This window comes from Arachis hypogaea, chromosome 19 (genome assembly GCF_003086295.3).
Source record: "Arachis hypogaea cultivar Tifrunner chromosome 19, arahy.Tifrunner.gnm2.J5K5, whole genome shotgun sequence".
Taxonomy (NCBI): Eukaryota; Viridiplantae; Streptophyta; class Magnoliopsida; order Fabales; family Fabaceae; genus Arachis; species Arachis hypogaea.
In genome coordinates, this window is record NC_092054.1 from 23,411,499 (window position 1) to 23,439,347 (window position 27,849).

Consider the following 27,849-nt stretch of genomic DNA (forward strand, 5'->3'; position numbering starts at 1 on the left):
TGGTGTCCTCGTTCCAGTTGCCAAGGAGCCTGGAGTGCAGCAAGGGTTCCATAGGGAGTATGGTGTCACCCACAGATTGGTTAGCTAGTTTTTCGGGGATATAGACCTCCTTCTCATGTCTTACAACCAGAATGGCAATGTTCTTGCCACCGACAACAGCATCATCATCAACAACGATGACATCAGAAGCGAAATTGTGAGAGTTGCTCGGTTGTCGATCCTTCTATCTGAATATTTTCAGCGATTGGTCAACCAAACTGAGGGCTCTTTTTAGGTCATCGGCAGTAGCTCCGACCTGCTCGGTGCCCAAGTCTTTTATGAGGAACATATTATCATTACGGTAAGTTAGTTCTACCAACATCGGAAGCAAAATATGGTTATGTAACTCAAGGCTTGTCAAACAGATTTACCTGAAGAACCTTGAACAGATTCTTGGTAAGACCCTCCATGGTTTCATTCAGGACCTTCAACGCAGCACAAACATCACTATCCTGAGAAAACAACACAGATTCACACATTAATATCATATGACTACAACATTACAGTGTAAAATAAATGAGAATGAGTAGCAAGAAGCGATGTACTGCAGGAGGAGGTGATCCATCTTGGTGTTCTCCCACAGCCTTCACTGGCTTATCAGCATCCATGATAGGAGAGAACCAAGTCTTGGGTAGTAAATAGTAAAGCAACAGAAGCACTTTTTGAATGGTGTGAATGGTAAGGTATAATCCTACTGAAACGGGTAGTGAAAGGTAGTCTTGGGAGGTGAGTGAATAGAGGTAATGAGTGAAATTTTTTAAGCCATGTCATAAGGTAGCGTTATGGGAAAAGATGAACCCTAATAGCTACCTTAATCTCCTCTCTAATCTGTAGCAGGAAATCTAACTGTTAAACCATCTTGCATCCTTGGTAAGAATGGAAGAATCTCAGTATGACCTTCACATCTTCTATTCTCCTAACCTGCCAACACCCTACTTGACCTACGTGAATGAGTCATCTTTCAATATCTTCTCTTCTCCTAACCTACCAACACCCTCCTTGACCTATGTGAGTGAGACATGATGGTGTCACTAATCACCCACAACACTCAAAGATTAACTAATATCTTAGCATCGAATCCTTCTATTTGACATCTACATAAAGTTATTATAATTTATTATACTTAATGGGATAAAAAGTTAAGATGTAATTGTTAATGACAAATACAGTTATGAACCCTTGAACAAAGTAATCAAATGGGTAATGTGGTGAAATAAATAAATTTTTTGAACCAAAAAATTCTAATACATTGTTTAAATCCTTTTTTATAGACTATCAACTATTTTTTGTTGAAATAATTTATAATTTGAAATCTTTAATTTTTATTGTGTTCGTTTATATTTTTTCATATTATAATTTTAAATCATTGATTACAATAAAGAAAAATCGTTTCTTTTCAGAAAATTTGGACTCACGTTAGAGGAACAAAAAGGGCTTCAGGCACTAAACTTTTATTATACACTTAAATATTTGTGTCGTCAAGCAATGCATTTGGGCATTATAAGCTCCTGCTATCCAATTTTTAACATGGTGGGAGAGTAATTCGAATAAGAAATACCATAGTTATCTCGCTCATATTCACGCATTCTTCAAGTTTTGATTGAACCTGTCATTTCTAAAGAAGATGCATTATTCCCCCCAATTTATATGTCACTAGAAGCCGTGTATCGCTCGCTAATATGACGAATAATTTAAATCAAATTGACTAAATTCAGTGGATGTTCATAATAATCGTTAATTTACTGTTCATGATAATGATTTAAGTTTAACTTCATCACTAATAACATCTTACACAACTTTTTTCAACTCAATTACAATTGCCACTCATACCACAGCAGACACAGTAAGTACCACTTCTAATTCTACTTAATTATATAATGAAAGAATTAGAAAACGGCGAGAAAGAACAATGAAGACAACAAATTAGTCCTTGCAAGAAGTAGTTTATGCAACTTACCCCTTGCATGCAATTGAAATGCCGTCAATCCTTTTGTTCCTTCATCTTAAACACAGTCGACAACTTTTAAATAATTTCCCCAATCTTGAACACAATCGACAGCTTTTCAAAAATTACTATAGTGTAATAGGAGGTGAAAATAAAATTACGGCAAGTAATTTTTAGGTGTACAAAAGCGTGGGGACTACTTTTAATGATGGTAATAGAGTAGATGGATTTAAATTTCAAAACCTTAAAATTAGTAAAAGAAAATAAAATCTGGAATTGTCTGTGATAAACATGAATTTAAGTAAAAAATAATTATTTATGCCTTTATCTTTTTATAGAGTTTATTTTTGATGTATTGATAATGCAAAATATTTTATACAGTAGTCTAATCATATTTGTTGTTTGTTTTAAAAGACCATTCATGTAGTCAAAGTAAAATTAAGTTATTTTTGTTGATATGACGTTATATATCTGAATGTATGTGTAAAACTGTTTTTATACTGACAGTGAGTTAAAATTAAATTATTTTTATGTTTACAAAAAAAAAAAGAAAATTGGTATTTGCTTTGCTTTATTTTATTAGCACAAGAAAATATATAATTAATTGAAATATTTTGACAAAATTATTAACAAAAGTAAATATCAAATTTGAAACCATTATTTACAAACAGTGTAGTTTATATATATTGATAAGTTACAAGTAGATGAGCACACAAATTTTAGTAACTACATATATCATGAATAATATTATTATTTAATTGATCTAATTATTATTCATACAATTCTATTAATTAAGTAAATATAGTCTAGTATTTAAATTTTTAATTAAACCTATTTTTGACTTTATAAGAAATACCAGGTGAACAAATTATTTTTGTAATAAACTCTAATCAAGTTTCTTTTTCTTCTTATGCCTCTTGTTTTTCTCTTTTTTCTTCTTCAACTAATTTTTTTTAATCAAATTTTAAGGTTTTGTTTGTCTACAGGAACATGACACTGAAATAGGGACACAAAGACACAAAATCGTATTTGGCAAATGAGATATGGATAGAGACATTGTGTCTAAAGACACTAAATTAGTGTATTTTATGTCCATCCTGACAAGAGGACACATAGACACTAACAAGAGACAACTTATTTTTTATTTTTTTTATTATTCTTGTTAATTTTTCATAATTATATTTTCTATTATTATATTTTTCTTTCCAAATCTTTTTTAATAAGAAAATGAGAATAATTTAAATTTTTATAATTTGTTCTAGTTTATCACCAAATAAAATACATGAACACTAATTTTTGTGTCTCTATCTTTTGTGTCTTATTCTCAATGTCTTGTCTTATCCTGTTTTCAAAACCAAACGCAGCTAAGTTATTAGACCAATTTAATTAAACTTAGTTACCGAAATGCCTTTATTGTATAATATCACCGTTAGATTAATATTGTAATTGAGGACAAATAAACTACACATATATTATTCACAATCTAATTTTAATCCTTTCAAAATTAAAAAAAATAATATATTAATCTTTTTAAAATTACATTTAAATTTATCTATAATACAAATAAACATAACGAATCCTAAAACATGTCCCTTCAATAATTGTTATATGTTTTGGCTGAAATTAATGCTTTGTTGAAATAATGTATATAATAAAGAATTATAAGTTATTATTATTATTATTATTATTATTATTATTATTATTATTATTATTATTATTATTATTATTATAGTAGACACTTTGCTTGTGAGTTTTTTTTCTTGTTTACACTGTTTTGTGAATTTTGATTCATAAACTATTAATGTAACAATTTTTTTTACTAGTGTCCAATATTAGTTTTATATATAGAGCTAAAAATGTTAGTTCTTTATACGGATGTCCATTAAAGGCTCAAGTTGCAAAAAGCTCAGAAACCTAACCCTTCCCTAATTGAATCCAAATAAAACATCTTTCATTAATAATTCAGACCTCTTTGTAATTATTATAAATTTTGGGTGAGAATATAATTTCATAAACTAACTTGTACGATTGCACTATAACCACACATTTGGAATCATTTTAAAGTATTCTTTAAAGACTACTTTATACTTTTACCACCACAGCTAAATCCCAAAATCAAATATTCCTCTTATCTTAATCGATAAGATAAGATAAGATAACTACCTCAAGTTATACAAAGGGGAGCCAGAGGCTCCTCAGATACGCTACTCATTCCACTCACCTATACTTCTTAGATCCATTCTGACTTGGGCGTCAGAGTGTCTTTGCAAGTACTACCCATACTGCTCCTGTCAGACAACCTGGCAATCACCTCGATTTGTAAGTCCCCGATCCATTCTATTACCCGTACCAGAGACATTTAGTACATTTGGCGCCGTCTGTGCGGACCTGCCAAATCGTGGAGGCATGACGAAAAATCTCGAGGAGTAATCCTCCAGCCACCACCACGACTCAAACCCTCAAAGCCTAACACCCGAACTTCGAGATAGTATTCCACCCACTCACGGAAGGATAACCAACACCGTCCACCAGCATCCAACCCCTGACCAGTGACAACCAAAGGAGGACGATTGACAGCCTGATAAAGCTCGAGCACTCAACGATCTAGGAGAGAAAGCCATCCAGATTAGCCAAGAGCTTTGTCTCAGAGTACAAAATCTCGAAGGCCGAGTCACGTCCAAAGAGTGATACCACCTGGAACACACAAGTCAAGCAACCTCCAAGATTCGATCGCATCGTGAGACCAGGAACGACAAATCACCCAAACAATGACACAGAAAGCGATGCAACCGCAGCGTTTGCAGGGATCCGAAATGCCGACACAACAAAGACGAACACACCGTGAGGATGCTAAGCAAACACGAAGCGAGCATGTGATAATGGGAGCCACCCCATTCACGGAAAAAATCCTGAAATCCAAACTCCCAAAGGGCTTCGACAAGCCCACTGATAAGAAATACGCATGGCCTTTAAAGCTAAGATGAACTTAGAGGGAGCCGCCGTTGCAGCTCGATGTAGGGCCTTTCCGGTGATCCTAGCCGGCCCCGCAATCAAATGGTTTAACACCCTCCCCAACAGCTCCATAGCCAGTTTCGACGATATGTCCAGGAAGTTTCTGGCACAGTTCACCACTAGGATCACCAAAGCAAAACATCCAATCAGTCTACTCGAAATCACTCAAAGACAAGACGAATCCACGAGGAAATACCTCGACAGGTTCAACGATGAGTGCCTAACGGTCGATGGACTCACAGACTCAGTAGCCAGTCTTTATCTTACCAATGGCCTCATAAACGAAGACTTCAGCAAGCACCTCACCACCAAGACAGTTTGGACCATGTACAAAATTCAAAATGTCGTAAGAGAATACATAAACGACGAAGTGGTCAGCCAAGTCATGGTCGCCAATAAATGGCAGCATGGCAACACGGTACCTCTAGAACCCACCACCAAAAGATACCCCAAAAGAACACTTCAAATCCACTGCCCCGAACTGGCCACCTAGGGTGGAAAAATTCACAAACTACATACCTCTGCCAGCCTCAATTAGGAAAATCTATCACCATATAGCAGAACGAGGCATCCTCTCGAAGGCGTGACAACTGAAGGAACGGACATGCGGAAACAAGAGGCTATACTGTGACTACCACCGAAGATACGGACATAAGACCCAAGATTGCTTCGATCTAAAGGACGCTCTCAAACAAGCCATCTGAGACGACAAACTCTCCGAGTTCGCCAAAATCATCCGGGATCCCGAGAAAGCTGATAGAGAAAGATCACCAGAACGTGAAGGACACAACCCCAGGACAATACGACAGCCAACCCGAGAAATTCCAGAGACTGACCCCACCATAATAGTAAATGTAATCACAGAAAAAGACGTGTCAAAAAAGTCAAAATCAGCACTAAAAAAAAAATCATGAAGTCCTAGCCATAAAGAATCAAGCACCAAACTCTTCCTTTTCGGCAGCAATCACGTTCTCCCTCGAGGACTGCCAACACGGCACCTCGATGGAAGACGCCCCCTTCGTTATCTCGGCAAGGGTCGGGGCCAGACTAGTGAAAAGAATATTGGTCAACACCGGAGCTGATTCCAACATCCTCTTCAGAGGAGCTTTCAATAAGTTAGGTCTCCGAAATGAAAACCTACAAGGCTACCGCAACGGGGTAACCGAAATCGGGGACAATTTCCTCAAATCGGACGGTTCCATAGTGTTACCGCTAACCATCGGAGTCAGAAGCCAGAGGAAAATCATACCCTCCGATTCATGGTCTTCAAAGATTCCACTGCCTACAAGATCATCCTTGGAAGAAAGAAGATCAACGATCTATCTGCCGTCATCTTCACCAAGTTCCTAATCATGAACTTCCAGGCCAACAACAGCACCATCAGAACAATACAAGGGGACCAAAATATCGTGGTAGAATGCGACAACACCAGCTTGGCCCTCCGCATAAGGTCCTAAGATGCGGTAGGCATCTTTCTTGCTGACCTCGATGCATGCCAAGACGGACAACCCTGACCAGGACTGGAAGGAGTGGTGCACAAATTGTGAATCACACTTTTCACAACTCGTACCACTGACCAGCAAGTGCACTGGGTCGTCCAAGTAATACCTCACGTGAGTAAGGGTCGAATCCCACGGAGATTGTTGGTTTGAAGCAATCTATGGTTATCTTGTAAATCTTAGTCAGGAAGTCAATTATGTTTATCAGTTGAATTGCAATTAAACAAGAGAGCATGGATTAAAGGTTACTTGTTGTGCAGTAATGGAGAATATGTTGGAGTTTTGGAGATACTTTGTCTTCTAAATCTCTGCTTTCCTCTGTCTTCTTGTTCACGCACGCACGTCCTCCTATGGCAAGCTGTGTGTTGGTGGATCACCGTTGTCAATGGCTACCTTCCATCCTTCCAGTGAAAACTACGCTCACACGCTCTGTCACAGCACGGCTAATCACCGGTTGGTTCTCAATCCGGTTGGAATAGAATCCCTTGATTCCTTTGCGTTTGTCACTAACGCCCAGCCTTCAGGAGTTTGAAGCTCGTCACAGTCATTCAATCCTTGAATCCTACTCGGAATACCACAGACAAGGTTTAGACTTTCCGGATTCTCATGAATGCCGCCATCAATTCTAGCTTATACCACGAAGATTCTGATTAAGAGATCTAAGAGATACTCATTCAATCTGATATAGAACGGAGGTGGTTTTCAGGCACACGTTCATGGGTTGAGAATGGTGATGAGTGTCACGGATCATCACCTTCATCACAGTTAAGCGCGAATGAACATCTTAGATAGGAACAAGCGTGTTTGAATAGAAAACAGAAATACTTGCATTAATTCATCGAGACACAGCAGAGCTCCTCACCCCCAACAATGGAGTTTAGAGACTCATGCCGTCAAAGAGTACAAAGTTCAAATCTAAAATGTCATCAGGTACAAAATAAGTCTCTAAAAGTTGTTTAAATACTAAACTAGTAGCCTAGGTTTACAAAAAATGAGTAAACTATGATGGATGATGCAGAGATCCACTTCTGGGGCCCACTTGGTGTGTGCTGGGGCTGAGATTTAAGAAATTCACGTGCAGAGGCCATTTGTGGAGTTGAACGCCAGTTTTTGTGCCAGTTTGGGCGTTCAACTCCAGCTTTTGATCCTTTTCTGGCGCTGGACGCCAGAATTGGGCAGAGAACTGGCGTTGAACGCCAGTTTATGTCATCTATCCTTGTGCAAAGTATAGACTATTATATATTGCTGGAAAGCCCTGGATGTCTACTTTCCAACGCAATTGGAAGCATACCATTTCGAGTTCTGTAGCTCCAGAAAATCCACTTTGAGTGCCGGGAGGTCAGAATCCAACAGCATCAGCAGTCCTTTTTCAGCCTGAATCAGATTTTTGCTCAGCTCCTTCAATTTCAGCCAGAAAAATACCTAAAATTACAGAAAAACATACAACTCATAGTAAAGTCCAGAAATATGAATTTTTCCTAAAAACTAATGAAAATAGACTAAAAACTAACTAGAACATACTCAAAACTATATGAAATTAACCCCAAAAAGCGTATAAAATATCCGCTCATCACAACAGCAAACTTAAACTGTTGCTTGTCCTCAAGCAACTAGACAATTAAAATAGAAGACTAATAAGTTGAGAAGCAATAATATCTCAGAGTTTTTGAGTGAAGTTCAGATTCTAATTAGATGAGCGGGACTAGTAGCTTTTTGCTTCTGAACTGTTTTGGCATCTCACTTTATCCATTGAAGCTCAGAGTGATTGGCATCTATAGGAACTTAGAATTCTGATAGTGTTATTGATTCTCCTATTTCAGTGTGATGATTCTTGAACACAGCTATTTTATGAGTCTTGGCCGTGGCCCTAAGCACTTTGTTTTCCAATATTACCACCGGATACATAAATGCCACAGACACATAATTGGGTGAAACTTTTCAGATTGTGGCTCAGCTTTGCTAAAGCCCCCCAATTAGAGGTGTCCAGGGTTCTTAAGCACACTCTTCTTTTTGCTTTGGACCTTGACTTTAACCGCTCAGTCTCAAGTTCTCACTTGACACCTACACGCCACAAGCACATGGTTAGGGACAACTTGGTTTAGCCGCTTAGACCAGGATTTTATTCCTTTAAGTCCTCCTATCCACTGATGCTCAAAGCCTTGGGATCCTTTTTATTTGCCCTTGCCTTTTGGTTTTAAGGGTTATTGGCTTTTTGCTCTTGCCTCTTGGTTTTAAGAGCTTTTGGCTTTTTCTGCTTGCTTTTTCTTTTTCTTTCTATATTTTTTTTTCGCCTATTTTATTATATATATATATTTTTTTTCTGCAAGCTTTGTTCTTTGCTGCTTTTTCTTGCTTCAAGAATTATTTTTATGATTTTTCAGATTATCAATAACATGTCTCATGTTCATCATTCTTTCAAGAGCCAACATATTTAACAGTCTTAAACAACAAATTCAAAAGACATATGCACTGTTCAAGCATTCATTCAGAAGACAGAAAGCATTGCCACCACATGTTACTAATTAGAATTTTTCTTATTAAAAACTCGAAATTTTATTGCCTCTTATTCAAAAGATCTACTATTTTATTCATGTTTGCTGATGATGAGAAAAATAGACTATAACTTAATTGGGGATAAAATCAAAATAGACACTAATTACTACTAATGATCATGTAATGAAGACACAAACATAGATAAGCACTTAACATAGAAAAATGAAAAACAGAGAAAGTAAGAACAAGGAACGAGTCCACCTTAGTGATGATGGCATTTCCTTCTTGAGGCACCAATGATGTTCTTGAGCTCTTTTATGTCTCTTCCTTGCCTTTGTGGCTTGATTCCTAGTGATTTTTGGTATTTCTATCCTCAGTTGCTTCCAATAATTATGTGGAGGGAAATGCATCCCCTGAGGTATCTCAGGGATCTCTTGATTTGCAGCCACATGTTCTACCACTGAGCTATAGATCCTTCACATAATTGTTTTACCACACCAAACTTAGAATGTTGCTCGCCCTCGAGCAAAAGAAGAAGGAATAGATGAAGAAGAAGATGTGGGAAAAAAAACTAGGATTATGAGGAGGGAAGGTGGGGATCCTGGGGGTCCACAGATCTTGAAATGATCCTGTGAGGTCCACAGATCTTGAGGTGTCAAGGCATTTACATCCCTGCACCAATTTAGGCATGCAAAATGCCCTTGCACACAACTCTGGGCGTTCAGCGCCAGGTTGGTGCCCATTTTGGGCGTTCAACGCCCATTTACTAGCCATTTCTGGCGTTGGACGCCAGAACCATGCTTGTTCTGGGCGTTCAGCGCCAGGATGTTGCCCATTTTGGGCGTTCAGCGCCAGAACCATGCTCTGTTCTGGCGTTGAACGCCAGACAGGTGCTTCCTCCAGGGTGTGATTTTTCTTCTGCTGTTTTTGATTCCGTTTTCAATTTTTAATATTTATTTTGTGACTCCACATGATCATGAACCTAATAAAACTTGAAAAACCATGAAAATAAATAAAAATTGGGTTGCCTCCCAACAAGCGCTTCTTTAATGTCCTTAGCTGGACCTTGGTGAGCTTTTAATCTAGCTTCAACCTTGAGCACTCTTGCTCAACATTGCCTTCAAGATAGTGCTTGATTCTCTGTCCATTAACAATGAACTTCTTGTCAGAGTCAATATCTTGAAGCTCTACATAACCATATGGTGATACGCTTGTAATCACGTATGGTCCCCTCCACCGGGATTTCAATTTCCCGGGGAATAGCCTGAGTCTAGAGTTGAACAGCAGAACCTTCTGTCCTGGTTCAAAGATTCTAGATGACAGCTTTCTGTCATGCCACTTTTTTTATTTCTCTTTATAAAGCTTGGCATTTTCGAAAGCTGTGAATCTGAACTCCTCTAGCTCATTTAGTTGGAGCAATCTTTTTTCTCCTGCTAATTTGGCATCAAAGTTTAGGAATCTGGTTGCCCAGTAGGCCTTATGTTCCAGTTCCACGGGCAGGTGACATGCCTTACCATACACCAGTTGGTATGGAGAGGTCCCTATAGGGGTCTTGAATGCTGTTCTGTAAGCCCACAGAGCATCATCCAAGCTCCGTGCCCAATCCTTTCTACGGGTATTTACTGTCCGTTCTAGGATTCTCTTTAATTCTCTGTTAGAGACTTCAGCTTGCCCATTAGTTTGTGGATGATATGGAGTAGCCACCTTGTGGCGAATTCCATACCGAACCATGGCAGAGTAAAGCTGTTTATTGCAGAAGTGAGTGCCCCCATCACTGATTAGTACTCTAGGGACACCAAATCTGCTAAAGATATGTTTCTGGAGGAACTTCAGCACTGTCTTAGTATCATTGGTGGGTGTGGCAATGGCCTCAACCCATTTTGATACATAGTCAACTGCCACCAGAATATAAGTGTTTGAGTATGATGGTGGGAAAGGTTCCATGAAGTCAATTTCCCATACGTCAAACAACTCAATTTCCAAGATTTCTTGTTGAGGCATGGCGTAACCATGAGGCAGATTACCAGCTCTTTGGCAACTGTCACAGTTACGTACAAACTCTCGGGAATCTTTATAGAGTGTGGGCCAATAGAAGCCACATTGGAGGACCTTGGTTGCTGTTCGCTCACCTCCGAAATGGCCTCCATATTGAGATCCATGGCAATGCCATAGGATCCTCTGTGCCTCTTCTCTAGGCACACACCTACGGATTATTCCGTCTGCACATCTCTTAAAGAGATAGGGTTCATCCCACAAGTAATACTTTGCATCAGTAATTAATTTCTTCTTTTGTATCCTGTTGTACTCCTTGGGTATGAACCTTGCAGCTTTATAGTTTGCAATATCGGTAAACCATGGTGCTTCCTGAATGGCAAATAAATGCTCATCAGGAAACGTCTCAGAGATCTCAAGAAAGGGGAGGGACGTCCCTTCCACTGGCTCTATCCGGGACAGATGATCAGCCACTTGGTTCTCTGTCCCTTTTCTGTCTCTTATTTCTATATCAAACTCTTGCAGAAGCAATACCCATCTGATGAGCCTGGGTTTTGAATCCTGCTTTGTGAGTAGATATTTAAGAGCAGCATGGTCAGTATACACAATCACTTTTGATCCTACTAAGTATGATCTGAACTTGTCAATGGCGTAAACCACTGCAAGTAATTCTTTTTCTGTGGTTGTGTAATTTTTCTGGGCATCATTTAGAACGCGACTGGCGTAATAAATGACATGCAGAAGCTTATCATGCCTCTGTCCCAACACTGCACCAATGGCGTGATCACTGGCATCACACATTAGCTCAAATGGTAACGTCCAGTCTGGTGCAGAAATGACTGGTGCTGTGACCAGCTTAGCTTTCAGCGTTTCAAACGCCTGCAGGCACTCTGTGTCAAACACAAATGGTGTATCAGCAGCTAGCAAATTGCTTAGAGGTTTTGCAATTTTTGAAAAATCCTTTATAAACCTCCTATAGAATCCTGCATGCCCCAGAAAGCTTCTAATTGCCTTAACATTGGCAGGTGGTGGTAATTTTTCAATTACCTCTATTTTTGCCTGATCTACCTCTATTCCCTTGTTTGAGATTTTATGCCCAAGGACAATCCCCTCAGTCACCATGAAGTGACATTTTTCCCAGTTTAAAACTAGGTTGGTCTCTTGGCATCTTTTCAGAACAAGTTTCAGGTGATCAAGACAGGAGCTGAATGAGTCTCCATATACTAAGAAGTCATCCATGAAGACTTCCAGAAAATTTTCCACCATATCAGAGAAAATAGAGAGCATGCATCTCTGGAAGGTTGCAGGCGCATTACATAGCCCAAATGGCATCCTTCTATAAGCAAACACTCCAGATGGACATGTGAATGCTGTTTTCTCTTGATCCTGGGGATCTACTGCAATCTGGTTATAGCCTGAGTAGCCATCCAAAAAGCAGTAATAGTCATGACCTGCTAGTCTTTCTAGCATCTGGTCTATGAATGGTAAAGGAAAATGATCCTTTCTGATGGCTGTATTGAGCCTTCTATAGTCAATACACATGCGCCACCCTGTAACTGTTCTTGTAGGAACCAGTTCATTTTTTTCATTATGAATCACTGTCATGCCTCCCTTTTTTGGGACGACTTGGACAGGGCTCACCCAGGGGCTATCAGAAATAGGATAAATAATCCCAGCCTCTAGTAGTTTGGTGACCTCTTTCTGCACTACTTCTTTCATGGCTGGATTTAGCCGCCTCTGTGGTTGAACCACTGGTTTGGCATTATCCTCCAATAAGATTTTGTGCATGCATCTAGCTGGGCTTATGCCCTTAAGGTCACCTATGGACCACCCAAGAGCTGTCTTGTGTGTCCTTAGCACTTGAATAAGTGCCTCCTCTTCCTGTGAATTTAAAGCAGAGCTTATGATCACTGGAAAAGTGTCACCTTCTCCCAGAAACGCATATTTCAAGGATGGTGGTAATGGCTTGAGCTCGGGTTTAGGCGGTTTCTCCTCTTCCAGAAGAAATTTCAGAGGCTCTTTCATGTCCTCTGAATCCTCTAAATCAGGCTGAACATCTTTAAAGATGTTTTCCAACTCTGATTCAAGACTCTCAGCCATGTTGATCTCTTCTACCAAAGAGTCAATAAGATCAACTTTCATGCAATCTTTTGATGTGTCTGGATGCTGCATGGCTTTGACAGCGTTCAGCTTGAACTCATCATCATTGACTCTCAGGGTTATTTCCCCCTGTTGGACGTCAATGAGGGATCGTCCAGTTGCTAGGAAGGGTCTTCCTAGAATGAGAGTAGCACTCTTGTGCTCCTCCATTTCCAGCACAACAAAGTCAGTGGGAAAGGTGAATGGCCCAACTCTGACAATCATGTCTTCAATCACGCCTGATGGGTATTTAGTAGAACCATCAGCAAGTTGGAGACATATCCGGGTTGGTTTAACTTCTTCAGTTAAGCCAAGCTTTCTGATAGTGGATGCTGGTATTAGGTTGATGCTTGCCCCAAGATCGCATAAAGCTGTCTTGGTGCAATTACCTTTTAATATGCATGGTATCAGAAAACTCCCAGGGTCTTTAAGCTTTTCAGGAAAGCTTTTCAGAATGACTGCACTACATTCTTCAGTGAGGAGAACTCTTTCTGTTTCTCTCCAATCCTTCTTATGACTCAAGATATCTTTCATGAACTTGGCATAAGAAGGTATTTGCTCAAGTGCTTCTGCAAATGGAATCTTTATTTCAAGAGTCCTGAGATAATCTGCAAAGCGAGCAAATTGCTTATCCTGCTCCTCTTTCCGGAGTTTTTGAGGATAAGGTATCTTGGCTTTATATTCTTCAACCTTAGTTGCTGCAGGTTTATTGCCTACAGAAGTGGTTGAAGAAGCCTTTTTAGAGGGGTTGTTATCAGCATTTGTGTGTGTCTGATCCCTCACTGGCAATTGAGTGCCAGAGTTAGAAGCTGTAGTGAAACTGGACGCCAGCTCCTTGTCTGCTCCTGGCGTCTGAACGCCAGAACTGTGCCCATTTTGGGCGTTCAGCGCCAGATCTTGCCCATTTTGGGCGTTCAACGCCAGATCCTTGCCCATTTCTGGCGTTGAACGCCAGTCCTGCCTTGTTTCTGGCGTTGAACGCCAGTCCTGAGCATGGTCTGGGCGTTCAGCGCCAGCCTTCCACCAATTTTCTGGCGTTTTAGTTCCAGAATTACTTTTCCCTGGGCTCTTACTGTCCTCAGGTGAATTTTGGGTGGTTTGCTCATTTCTTAGCTTTTTGCTGCCTTGAGGTGGGGTATTTAATGTTTTCCCACTTCTTAGTTGAACTGCTTGGCATTCTTCTGCTATTTGCCTTGACAGCTGCTTCTTTGTTTGCTTAAACTGTTCATCCATATGTATATTAGCCATCCTTGTCTCTTGTAACCTTTCTTTGAATTCGGCTAATTGCTTTGTTAGGAAGTCCAATTGCTGATTGAATTCAGCAGCTTGTTTTACAGGACTGAGTTCAGCAGTTGCTGTCTTAACCTCTTCTTTCATGGAAGAGTCATTGCTTAGGTACAAATGCTGATTCCTGGCAACTGTATCAATGAGCTCTTGAGCCTCTTCAATTGTCTTTCTCATGTGGATAGATCCACCAGCTGAGTAATCAAGAGACATCTGAGCTCCTTCTGCAAGCCCATAATAGAAGATGTCTAACTGAACCCACTCTGAAAACATTTCAGAGGGGCATTTTCGTAGCATCTCTCTGTATCTTTCCCAGGCATCATAAAGAGATTCATTATCTCCTTGTTTAAAGCCTTGGATGTCCAGCCTTAGCTGTGTCATCCATTTTGGGGGAAAGTACTGATTCAGAAATTTTTCTGTCAGCTGTTTCCATGTCTTTATGCTGGCCTTAGGTTGGTTATTCAACCACCTCTTAGCTTGATCTTTTACAGCAAATGGAAACAGTAATAGTCTGTAGACATCCTGATCTATTTCTTTATCATGTACTGTGTCAGCAATATGTAGAAACTATGCCAGAAACTCTGTAGGTTCTTCCTGTGGAAGACCGGAATACTGGCAACTTTGCTGCACCATGATAATGAGCTGAGGATTCAACTCAAAGCTACTGACTCCAATGGAGGGTATGCAGATACTACTCCCATATGAAGCAGTAGAGGGGTTAGAATATGACCCCAGAATCCTCCTGGACTGTTCATTTTCGCTTAGGTCCATGATGGAGAAAGGGAGATGATGTAAAATAGAAAAAATATTTTTATTTATTTATTTATATATTTATTTCGAAAATGAAATAAATTAAAATAAATAAAAATTGAGTGAAGATTTTCGAAAAACTGAGGAGAGAGAAAGTGGTTAGGAAGTTTTGAAAAGGATATGATGATTTTGAAAAAAAAGTTTTAAATTTTGAAATAAAAATCTGAATTTTTAGAAATATATTTCGAAAAATTGTTTTTAAAATAGAGAGAAAAGATATTTTTTATTTTTAAGAGGAAAGAGAAAAACAATAAGATAGCACAAGATTTAAAATTTTTAGATCTAATGCTCCTTATTTTCGAAATTTTTGGAGGGAAAACACCAAACTTAAAATTTTTTTAGAAAACCAAAACAAATTTTCGAAAATTTTTTTTTCTTTTTTTTTGAAAAATCAACAAGAAAACACCAAACTTAAAGTTTGGCACAGGATTTAATAGAAAAAAATATTTTTGAAAAAGATTTTAAAAATATGATAGCCAATTACCATGAACATAAACACCACGTTCTAACTAATTGAGCTATAAATTTAAAGTGTTTTAACAAGGGATAAATAATAAAAGACTCTAAACCAAAAAAAAAAGAAAAATTTTTCCTAATCTAAGCAACAAAATAAACCGTTAGTTGTCCAAACACGAACAATCCCCGGCAACGGCGCCAAAAACTTGGTGCACAAATTGTGAATCACACTTTTCACAACTCGTACCACTGACCAGCAAGTGCACTGGGTCATCCAAGTAATACCTCACGTGAGTAAGGGTCGAATCCCACGGAGATTGTTGGTTTGAAGCAATCTATGGTTATCTTGTAAATCTTAGTCAGGAAGTCAATTATGTTTATCAGTTGAATTGCAATTAAACAAGAGAGCATGGATTAAAGGTTACTTGTTGTGCAGTAATGGAGAATATGTTGGAGTTTTGGAGATACTTTGTCTTCTAAATCTCTGCTTTCCTCTGTCTTCTTGTTCACGCACGCACGTCCTCCTATGGCAAGCTGTGTGTTGGTGGATCACCGTTGTCAATGGCTACCTTCCATCCTTCCAGTGAAAACTACGCTCACGCGCTCTGTCACAGCACGGCTAATCACCGGTTGGTTCTCAATCCGGTTGGAATAGAATCCCTTGATTCCTTTGCGTTTGTCACTAATGCCCAGCCTTCAGGAGTTTGAAGCTCGTCACAGTCATTCAATCCTTGAATCCTACTCGGAATACCACAGACAAGGTTTAGACTTTCCGGATTCTCATGAATGCCGCCATCAATTCTAGCTTATACCACGAAGATTCTGATTAAGAGATCTAAGAGATACTCATTCAATCTGATATAGAACGGAGGTGGTTGTCAGGCACACGTTCATGGGTTGAGAATGGTGATGAGTGTTACGGATCATCACCTTCATCACAGTTAAGCGCGAATGAACATCTTAGATAGGAACAAGCGTGTTTGAATAGAAAACAGAAATACTTGCATTAATTCATCGAGACACAGCAGAGCTCCTCACCCCCAACAATGGAGTTTAGAGACTCATGCCGTCAAAGAGTACAAAGTTCAGATCTAAAATGTCATAAGGTACAAAATAAGTCTCTAAAAGTTGTTTAAATACTAAACTAGTAGCCTAGGTTTACAAAAAATGAGTAAACTATGATGGATGATGCAGAGATCCACTTCTGGAGCCCACTTGGTGTGTGCTGGGACTGAGATTTAAGCAATTCACGTGCAGAGGCCATTTGTGGAGTTGAACGCCAGTTTTTGTGCCAGTTTGGGCGTTCAACTCCAGCTTTTGATCCTTTTCTGGCGCTGGACGCCAGAATTGGGCAGAGAACTGGCGTTGAACGCCAGTTTACGTCATCTATCCTTGTGCAAAGTATAGACTATTATATATTTCTGGAAAGCCCTGGATGTCTACTTTCCAACGCAATTGGAAGCATACCATTTCGAGTTCTGTAGCTTCAGAAAATCCACTTTGAGTGCAGGGAGGTCAGAATCCAACAGCATCAGCAGTCCTTTTTCAGCCTGAATCAGATTTTTGCTCATCTCCTTCAATTTCAGCCAGAAAAATACCTGAAATTACAGAAAAATACACAACTCATAGTAAAGTCCAGAAATATAAATTTTTCCTAAAAACTAATGAAAATAGACTAAAAACTAACTAGAACATACTCAAAACTATATGAAATTAACCCCAAAATGCGTATAAAATATCCGCTCATCAAGGAGACATGGAGAAACTGCAAATAGGGAAAACCAAGGATGAATTCACATTCATTAATAAAACCTACCCTATGACCTAGAAGGCGACCTGATCAAACTCCTAAAGCAGAACTGGGACTTATTCGCATTCACCCCGACCGACATGCTAGGAATAGACCCTGATCTAATATCCATCATTTGGCTGTAGATCCAAAGGCTAAGACGGTGGCACAGAGGACAAGAAAAATGTTCTCCACAAAGCATTCGGAGTCAAAAAACAAGGCAAAGCCCTGCTTGAAGCAGGCTTCATCCGAGAGCTCCCATACACAACCTGGTTGGCCAACGTCGTACTAGTCAAAAAAGCAAACAGCAAGTGGTAAATGTGCGTTGATTACACGGACTTGAAAAAAGCTTGCCCTAAAGACGCATTTTTCCTACCAAACATCGATGGACTAGTAGATGTCGCCTCAGGACATTAGTACCTCAGCTTCATGGGCGCCTACTCCGGGTACAATCAGATACCCATGCACTGACCTAACGAGGAGAAAGCCGCATTCGTAATCCCCGATGACACGTACTGCTACATGGTCATGACCTTCAGATTAAAGAACGCCGGGGCCACCTACCAGAGGCTCATCACCAAAATCTTTAGAGACATCTCTGGAACCAAGCTGGAGGTTTACATTAATGACATGCTTGCCAAAACCCAAACCAGTGAGGAGTTCATCAACGACCTCGAACTCATACTGGACACTCTGAAGAAACACCAATTGTGCCTTAACTCAACAAAGTGCGCTTTCGGGATAGAAGCCAGGAAGTTCTTAGGTTTCATGATCACTCAATGCGGGGTGGAGACAAACCCGAAAAAATGCAAAGCCATTTTTGAGATGAGCAGACCGGTAAGTCTTAAGGATGTCCAAAGGTTGACTGGACGATTGGCTGCCCTTTCGCGCTTCCTCGGGGCCTCGGCCTAGAAAGCCATTCCTTTCTTCAAGCTCATGAAAAAAGGTATAAGCTTAAAATGGGAACCCGAGTGCGAAGAAGCCTTCCAACACTTCAAAAAAGTGTTGTCAGAACACCTGTACTTATCCATAATGGAGGAAGCACTAGTCCCAGCGCTCGTCCAAGAAGACGAACAAAAAATACAAAGTCCTGTATACTTCGTAAGTAAGGTCTTCCAAAGTGTAGAAAGACATTACTCCAGACACGAGAAACCTACCTTCGCACAGCTTACGGCGTCCTGACGCTTCCGGCAATATTTCCAAGCCCACCCCATAACGGTCTGGACAGACCAGGCGGTGAGGCAGGTACTGCAGAAGCCGGACCTCATAGGACGAATGCTCGTTTGGTCTGTCGAATCATCACAATACCGAATCGGATCGAGGCCACAAACACAATTAAGACTCAGGCCATGGCGAACTTCATAGTCAAAATGATCCCAGGAAATGAACACGCAGAAACTTGAAAACTCCACGTTGACGGCTCATCAAACACTAGCTCAGGAGCAGGAATAATACTGGAAAACGAGAATGGAATCACTATTGAACAATCCATTCGATACGAGTTTCCGATCTCCAACAATCAAGCCAAATATGAAGCCTTCCTAGCCGGATTGACGTTAGCCAAGGAAGTTGGTGCAAAGGTGTTAGAAGTCTGCAGCGACTCCTAGGTGGTCAGGTCCCAAATAAACGGAGGTTACTAAGTACGAGACCTTTTGCTACAACAATTCCTAGCCAAGGTGAAAGAACTGGCACCTGAGTTTGACAGAGTAACTGGTGCACGAAATTGTGATGTCCAGGCTCAAACAATCCCCGGCAACGTGAGCAACTTGGTGCTCTGATCTCAATACATAATTGTCACAACTTCGATACAACTAACCAGCAAGTGCACTGGGTCGTCCAAGTAATACCTTACGTGAGTAAGGGTCGAATCCCACGGAGATTGTTGGTATGAAGCAAGCTATGGTCACCTTGTAAATCTCAGTCAGGTGGATATAAAGTGATAATGTTGTTTTCGAATATTATATAATAAAATAGGGATAGAGATACTTATGTAAATCATTGGTAGGAATTTCAGATAAGCGAATGGAGATGCTTTTCGTTCCTTTGAACCTCTGCTTTCCTGCTATCCTCATCCAATCAATCTTACTCCTTTCCATGGCTGGCTTTATGCAAGGGCATCACCGTTGTCAGTGGCTACATCCCCTCCTCTCAGTGAATAATATGCTCACGCACCCTGTCACGGCACGGCTATTCATCTGTCGGTTCTCGATCATGCTGGAATAGGATTCACCCTCCTTTTGCGTCTGTCACTAACGCCCAACAATCGCGAGTTTGAAGCTCGTCACAGTCATTCAATCATTGAATCCTACTCAGAATACCACAGACAAGGTTTAGACCTTCCGGATTCTCTTGAATGCCGCCATCATTCTAGCTTACGCCACGAAGATTCTGGTTAGGAGATCTAAGAGATACTCATTCTAGCTTAATTCATGTAGAACAGAAGTGTTTGTCAGGCACGCGTTCATAAGGGAGAAGGATGATGAGCGTCACACATAATCATCACCTTCATCACGTTCTTTGGTGCGAATGGATATCTTAGAAGCGAAATAAGATGAATTGAATAGAAAACAGAAGTACTTTGCATTAATCTTTGAGGAACAGCAGAGCTCCACACCTTAATATATGGAGTGCAGAAACTCTACCGTTGAAAATACATAAGTGAAAGGTCCAGGCATGGCCGAGATGGCCAGCCCCCTTGATCTAAGAACAATGCGTTCAAAGATGGTCAAAAAGACGTCTAATACAATAGTAAGAGGTCCTATTTATAATAAACTAGCTACTAGGGTTTACATGAGTAAGTAATTGATGCATAAATCCACTTCCGGGGCCCACTTGGTGTGTGTTTGGGCTGAGCCTGAGTGTTGCACGTGCAGAGGCCATTTGTGGAGTTGAACGCCAGTTTCTGTGCCAGTTTGGGCGTTCAACTCTGGTTTTGGATCCTTTTCTGGCGCTGGACGCTAGATTTGGGCAGAAGGCTGGCGTTGAACGCCAGTTTACGTCGTCAATTCTTGGCCAAAGTATGGACTATTATATATTGCTGGAAAGCCCTGGATGTCTACTTTCCAACGCAATTGGAAGCGCGCCATTTCGAGTTCTGTAGCTCCAGAAAAGCCTCTTTGAGTGCAGGGAGGTCAGAATCCAACAGCATCAGCAGTCCTTTTTCAACCTCTGAATCTGATTTTTGCTCAAGTCCCTCAATTTCAGCCAGAAAATACCTGAAATCACAGAAAAACACACAAACTCATAGTAAAGTCCAGAAATGTGAATTTAACATAAAAACTAATGAAAACATCCCTAAAAGTAACTAGATTCTACTAAAAACATACTAAAAACAATGCCAAAAAGCGTATAAATTATCCGCTCATCACAACACCAAACTTAAATTGTTGCGTGTCCCCAAGCAACTGAAAATCAAATAGGATAAAAAGAAGAGAATATACTATAAATTCCAAACTATCAATGAAGCAAAGCTTCAATCATATGAGCGGGACTTATAGCTTTTTGCCTCTTGGATAGTTTTGGCATCTCACTTTATCCATTGAGGTTCAGAATGATTGGCATCTATAGGAACTTCAGATTTCGAATAGTGTTATTGACTCTCCTAGTTCAGTATGATGATTCTTGAACACAGCTTCTTTATGAGTCTTGGCCGTGGCCCTAAGCACTTTGTTTTCCAGTATTACTACCGGATACATAAATGCCACAGACACATAATTGGGTGAACCTTTTCAGATTGTGACTCAGCTTTGCTAAAGTCCCCAATTAGAGGTGTCCAGGGTTCTTAAGCACACTCTTCTTTTGCTTTGGACCTTGACTTTAACCGCTCAGTCTCAAGTTTTCACTTGACACCTTCACGCCACAAGCACATGGTTAGGGACAGCTTGGTTTAGCCGCTTAGACCAGGATTTTATTCCTTTAGGCCCTCCTATCCACTGATGCTCAAAGCCTTGGGATCCTTTTTATTTGCCTTTGCCTTTTGGTTTTAAGGGTTATTGGCTTTTTCTGCTTGCTTTTTCTTTTTCTTTCTATATTTTTTTTCTATATTTTTTTTTCGCCCCCTTTTTTTCTGCAAGCTTTGTTCTTTGCTGCTTTTTCTTGCTTCAAGAATCATTTTTATGATTTTTCAGATTATCAAATAACATGTCTCCTAGTCATCATTCTTTCAAGAGCCAACATATTTAACATTCTTAAACAACAACTTCAAAAGACATATGCACTGTTCAAGCATTCATTCAGGAAAACAAGAAGCATTGTCACCACATCAATATAATTAAACTAAGTTCAAGGATAAATTCGAAACTCATGTACTTCTTGTTCTTTTGAATTAAAACATTTTTCATTTAAGAGAGGTGATGGATTCATAGGACATTTATAACTTTAAGACAAAGTTACTAACTACTAATGATCATGTAATGAAGACACAAACATAGATAAGCACATAACATAGAAAACGAAAAACAGAGAAAGTAAGAATAAGGAATGAATCCACCTTAGTGATGTCCTTGAGCTCTCTATGTCTCTTCCTTGTCTTTGTTGCTCCTCCTTCAGTGCTTTTAGATCTTCTCTGATTTCATGAAGGATGATAGAGTGCTCTTGATGTTCCACCCTTAGTTGCTTCCAATAATTGTGTGGAAGAAAATGTATCCCTTGAGGTATCTCAGGGATCTCTTGATTTGCAGTCAAATATTCTACCACTGAGCTATAGACCCTTGATGGAAGCTTTTGTCTTCCCTTTCCTCCTTCTAGAGGTTTCTCTGGCCTTAGGTGCCATCAATGGTTATGGAAAAAACAAAAAAGCTATGCTTTTACCACACCAAACTTAGAATGTTGCTCGTCCTCGAGCAAAAGAAGAAAGAATAGAAGAATAAGAAGAAGATATGGAGGACATGGATGGGAGTGTGTATTCGGCCATATGGGTGGGATTGGGTGGGAGAGAGATGTTGATGAATTTGAGGGTAGTGGGTGTATGGATGTGAGTGGTAAATGGAAAACAGAAGGGATGATCATGAATGGAAAGAGAGATGATGAGGTAGGTGGGGATCCTGTGGGGTCCACAGATCCTGAGATGATCCTGTGGGGTCCACAAATCCTGAGGTGTCAAGGCATTTACATCCCTGCACCAATTTAGGCATGTAAAACGCCCTTGCACACAACTCTGGGCGTTCAGCGCCAGGTTGGTGCCAATTTTGGGCGTTCAACGCCCCTTTGCTGCCATTTCTGGCGTTGAACGCCAGAACCATGCTTGTTCTGGGCGTTCAGCGCCAGGATGCTCCCATTCTGGGCGTTCAGCGCCAGAACTATGCTCTGTTCTGGCGTTTGAACGCCAGACAGATGCTCCTCCAGGGTGTGATTTTTTCTTCTGCTGTTTTTGATTCCGTTTTCAATTTTTATATTTATTTTGTGACTCCTCATGATCATGAACCTAAGAAAACATGACAAACAATAAAAATAAGAATTAGATAAACATTGGGTTGCCTCCCAACAAGCGCTTCTTTAATGTCAATAGCTTGACAGTGGGCTCTCATGGAGCCTCACAGATGTGCAGAGCTTTGTTGAAACTCTCCAACACCATACTTAGAGTTTGGATATGGGAGTTCAACACCAAACTTAGAGTTTGGTTGTGGCCTCCCAACACCAAACTTAGAGTTTGACTGTGGGGGCTCTGGTTGACTCTGCTTGGAGAGAAGCTTTTCATGCTTCCTCTCCATGGTTGCAGAGGGAGATCCTTGAGTTTTGAATACAAGGGAGTTCTCATTCCATTGAAGGACTATTTCACCTCTGTCAACATCAATCACGGCTCTTGCTGTGGCCAGGAAAGGTCTTCCTAGGATGATGGATTCATCCTCTTCCTTTCCAGTATCCAGGACTATGAAATCAGCAGGGATGTAAAGGCCCTCAACCTTTACTAATACATCTTCTACTTGTCCATAAGCCTGTTTTCTTGAGCTGTCTGCCATCTCCAGTGAGATTTTAGCAGCTTGCACCCCATAGATTCCCAGTTTCTCTATTACAGAGAGGGGCATGAGGTTTATTCCTGAACCAAGGTCACACAGAGCCTTAAAGATCATGGTGCCTATGGTACAGGGTATGATGAACTTTCCAGGATCCTGTCTCTTCTGAGGCAATGTCAGTTGATCCAGATCACTTAGTTCATTGATGAACAAGGGAGGTTCAACTTCCCAAGCATCAATGCCAAACAATTTGGCATTCAGCTTCATGATTGCACCAAGAAACTTGGCAGTTTGCTCTTCAGTGACATCCTCATTCTCTTCAGAAGAGGAATACTCATCAGAGCTCATGAAGGGTATAAGGAGGTTCAATGGAATCTCTATGGTCTCTAGATGAGCCTCAGAGTCCTTTGGTTCCCCAGAGGGAAGCTCCTTATTGATCACTGGATGTCCCAGGAGGTCTTCCTCCTTGGGATTCATGTCCTCTCCTCTCCTCACAGGTTCGGCCATGGCGCTTATGTCAATGGCCTTGCACTCTCCTTTTGGATTCTCTTCTGTATTGCTTGGGAGAGTACTAGGAGGGATTTCAGTGATCCTTTTACTCAGCTGGCCCACTTGTGCTTCCAGATTTCTAATGGAAGACCTTGTTTCATTCATGAAACTTACAGTGGCCTTAGAGAGATCAGAGACTAGATTTGCTAAATTAGAAGCATTTTGTTCAGAGTTCTCTGTCTGTTGCTGAGTTGATGATGGAAAAGGCTTGCTATTGCTAAACCTGTTTCTTCCACCATTATTAAAGCCTTGTTGGGGCTTTTGATCCTTCCATGAGAAATTTGGATGATTTCTCCATGTTGAGTTATAGGTGTTTCCATAAGGTTCACCTAAGTAATTCACCTCTGCTATTGCAGGGTTCTCAGGATCATAGGCTTCTTCTTCAGAAGATGCCTCTTGAGTACTGTTGGATGCAGCTTGCATTCCATGCAGACTCTGAGAAATCATATTGACTTGCTGAGTCAATATTTTGTTCTGAGCCAATATGGCATTCAGAGTATCAACCTCAAGAACTCCCTTCTTCATAGGCGTCCCATTGATTACAGGATTTCTTTCAGAAGTGTACATGAACTGGTTATTAGCAACCATGTCAATGAGTTCTTGAGCTTCTGCAGGCGTTTTCTTTAGGTGAATGGATCCACCTGCAGAAGTGTCCAGTGACATCTTTGATAGCTCAGATAAACCATCATAGAATATATCCAGGATGGTCCATTCTGAAAGCATGTCAGAAGGACACTTTTTGGTCAACTGTTTGTATCTTTCCCAAGCTTCATAGAGAGATTCACCTTCTTTCTGTCTGAAGGTTTGAACATCAGCTCTAAGCTTGCTCAGCTTTTGAGGAGGAAAGTACTTGGCTAAGAAAGCCGTGACCAGCTTATCCCAAGAGTTCAGGCTGTCTTTAGGTTGAGAATCCAACCATAATCTAGCTCTGTCTCTTACAGCAAAAGGGAAAAGCATGAGCCTGTAGACTTCAGGATCTACTCCATTAGTCTTAACAGTATCACATATCTGCAAGAATTCAGTTAAGAACTGAAAAAGATCTTCAGATGGAAGTCCATGAAACTTGCAGTTCTGCTGCATCAGAGAAACTAATTGAGGTTTCAGCTCAAAGTTGTTTGCTCCAATGGCAGGAATGGAGATGCTTCTTCCATATAAATTGGAATTAGGTGCAGTAAAGTCACCAAGCATCCTCCTTGCATTATTATTATTTTCGGCTGCCATCTCCTCTGCCTGTTCGAAAATTTCTGAAAGGTTATCTCTGGATTGTTGTATTTTAGCTTCTCTTAATTTTCTCTTTAGAGTCCTTTCAGGTTCTGGATCTGCTTCCACAAGAATGTTCTTATCCTTGCTCCTGCTCATATGACAAGGAAGAATGGCCAGAAAAATGATAATAATAATAGAGATCCTTTATACCACAGTATAGGGATCCCTTTGTGAGTGGAAGAGAAGGGGGAGACAAAGAATGTGATGTAAAGGAAGAAATGCAACTGTACGAATGGAAGAGATGTGAGATGAGATGTTAGGATATGAATGAATAAATAGAATAGGATGAGAGAGAGAGAGGGAATTTTCGAAAATTATTTTTGAAAAGGAGTTAGTGATTTTTGAAAATTGGTTTTTGAAAATGTGTTAGTAATTTTCGAAAATTAAGATTTAAAAATTAAAATAATTAATAAATTAAAAAGAAATTTTGAAAAAGGGGAGAGATATTTTCGAAAAATGAGAGAGAGAGAGTTAGTTAGGTGGTTTTGAAAAAGTTAAGAAACAAACAAAAAGTTAGTTAGTTAGTTGAAACAAATTTTGAAAAGATAGGAAGTTAGGAAGTTAAAAAAGATATTTTAAAAAGATATTTTTGAAAAAGATGAGAAGATATTTTTGAAAAGATATGATAGAAATTAGTTTTGAAAAAAAAAGATTTGATTTTTAAAATCTCAATTAATGACTTGATTCACAAGAAATCACAAGGTATGATTCTAGAACTTAAAGTTTGAATCTTTCTTAACAAGCAAGTAACAAACTTCAAATTTTTGAATCAAAACATTAATTGATTATGTTATTTTTGAAAATTTGATATAAAAATAAGAAAAATATTTTTGAAATTTTCGAAAATAACTAAGAATTTTGAAAAAGATTTGATTTTTGAAAAAGATAAGATTTTCAAATTGAAAATTTGATTTGACTCATAAGAAACAACTTGATTTTAAAAACTTTTGAAAAAGTCAATCCAAATTTTCGAATTTGATGAGAGAAAAAGGGAAAGATATTTTTTTTTTTGATTTTTTTGAATTTTTATGAAAACATGAAAATTATGCAATGCATGAAATTTTTAGATCAAAACAATGAATGCATGCAAGAATGCTATGAATGTCAAGATGAACACCAAGAACACTATGAAGAACATGATGAACATCAAGAACATATTTTTGAAAAATTTTTAATGCAAAGAAAACATGCAAGACACCAAACTTAGAATTCTTTAATGCTTAGACACTAAGAATTCAAGAATGCATATGATAAACATGAAAAGACACAAAACAAAAAATCATCAAGATCAAACAAGAAGATTTACCAAGAACAACTTGAAGATCATGAAGAACACTATGAATGCATGATATTTTCGAAAAAATGCAAGATGCATATGCAATTGACACCAAACTTATAATATGACTCAAGACTCAAACAAGAAACACAAAATATTTTTGATTTTTATGATTTTCTGATTTTTTTGGATTTTTTTCGAAAATTATATGAAAAAGAAAAAATAAGGATTCCAAAAATTTTTAATATGAATTCCAGGAATCTTGCATTCTTAGTTTAAAGCTTCAGTCCAGGAATTAGACATGGCTCACTAGCCAGCCAAGCTTTCAATGAAAGCTCCGGTCCAAAACACTAGACATGGCCAATGGCCAGCCAAGCTTCAGCAGGTAGATCAGGAACAGTAGCAGGTGGATTAGCTCCAACTAGCTTGCTCTTGATAACAAATTGCAAGCCTCAGTCCAAAAGAATTTAGACATGGCTTTACAGCCAGCCAGGCTTCACATGCTTCATGAAACACTAGAATTCATTCTTAAAAATTTTGAATAAAATTTTGAAAACATTTTTATTTTTTTTTTCGAAAACAAAAGAGAAATTTTTTTTTTTGAAAATATTTTTGAAAGATTTTTGAAAAGAAAACGAAAAGAAAGTTACCCAATCTGAGCAACAAGATGAACCGTCAGTTGTCCAAACTCGAACAATCCCCGGCAACGGTGCCAAAAACTTGGTGCACGAAATTGTGATGTCCAGGCTCAAACAATCCCCGGCAACGTGAGCAACTTGGTGCTCTGATCTCAATACATAATTGTCACAACTTCGATACAACTAACCAGCAAGTGCACTGGGTCGTCCAAGTAATACCTTACGTGAGTAAGGGTCGAATCCCACGGAGATTGTTGGTATGAAGCAAGCTATGGTCACCTTGTAAATCTCAGTCAGGCGGATATAAAGTGATAATGTTGTTTTCGAATATTATATAATAAAATAGGGATAGAGATACTTATGTAAATCATTGGTAGGAATTTCAGATAAGCGAATGGAGATGCTTTTCGTTCCTTTGAACCTCTGCTTTCCTGCTATCCTCATCCAATCAATCTTACTCCTTTCCATGGCTGGCTTTATGCAAGGGCATCACCGTTGTCAGTGGCTACATCCCCTCCTCTCAGTGAATAATATGCTCACGCACCCTGTCACGGCACGGCTATTCATCTGTCGGTTCTCGATCATGCTGGAATAGGATTCACCCTCCTTTTGCGTCTGTCACTAACGCCCAACAATCGCGAGTTTGAAGCTCGTCACAGTCATTCAATCATTGAATCCTACTCAGAATACCACAGACAAGGTTTAGACCTTCCG

General features: G+C 39.5%; 1 non-coding gene across 1 annotated transcript; it reads left to right on the forward strand.

The window, feature by feature from the left end:
• Positions 1–24,675: 24,675 nt before the first annotated feature.
• LOC112781627 (small nucleolar RNA R71) lies at positions 24,676–24,783 on the forward strand. The gene has a single exon (XR_003192392.1). It is a non-coding gene; the product is annotated as a small nucleolar RNA R71 (small nucleolar RNA).
• The last annotated feature ends 3,066 nt before the right edge of the window (positions 24,784–27,849 follow it).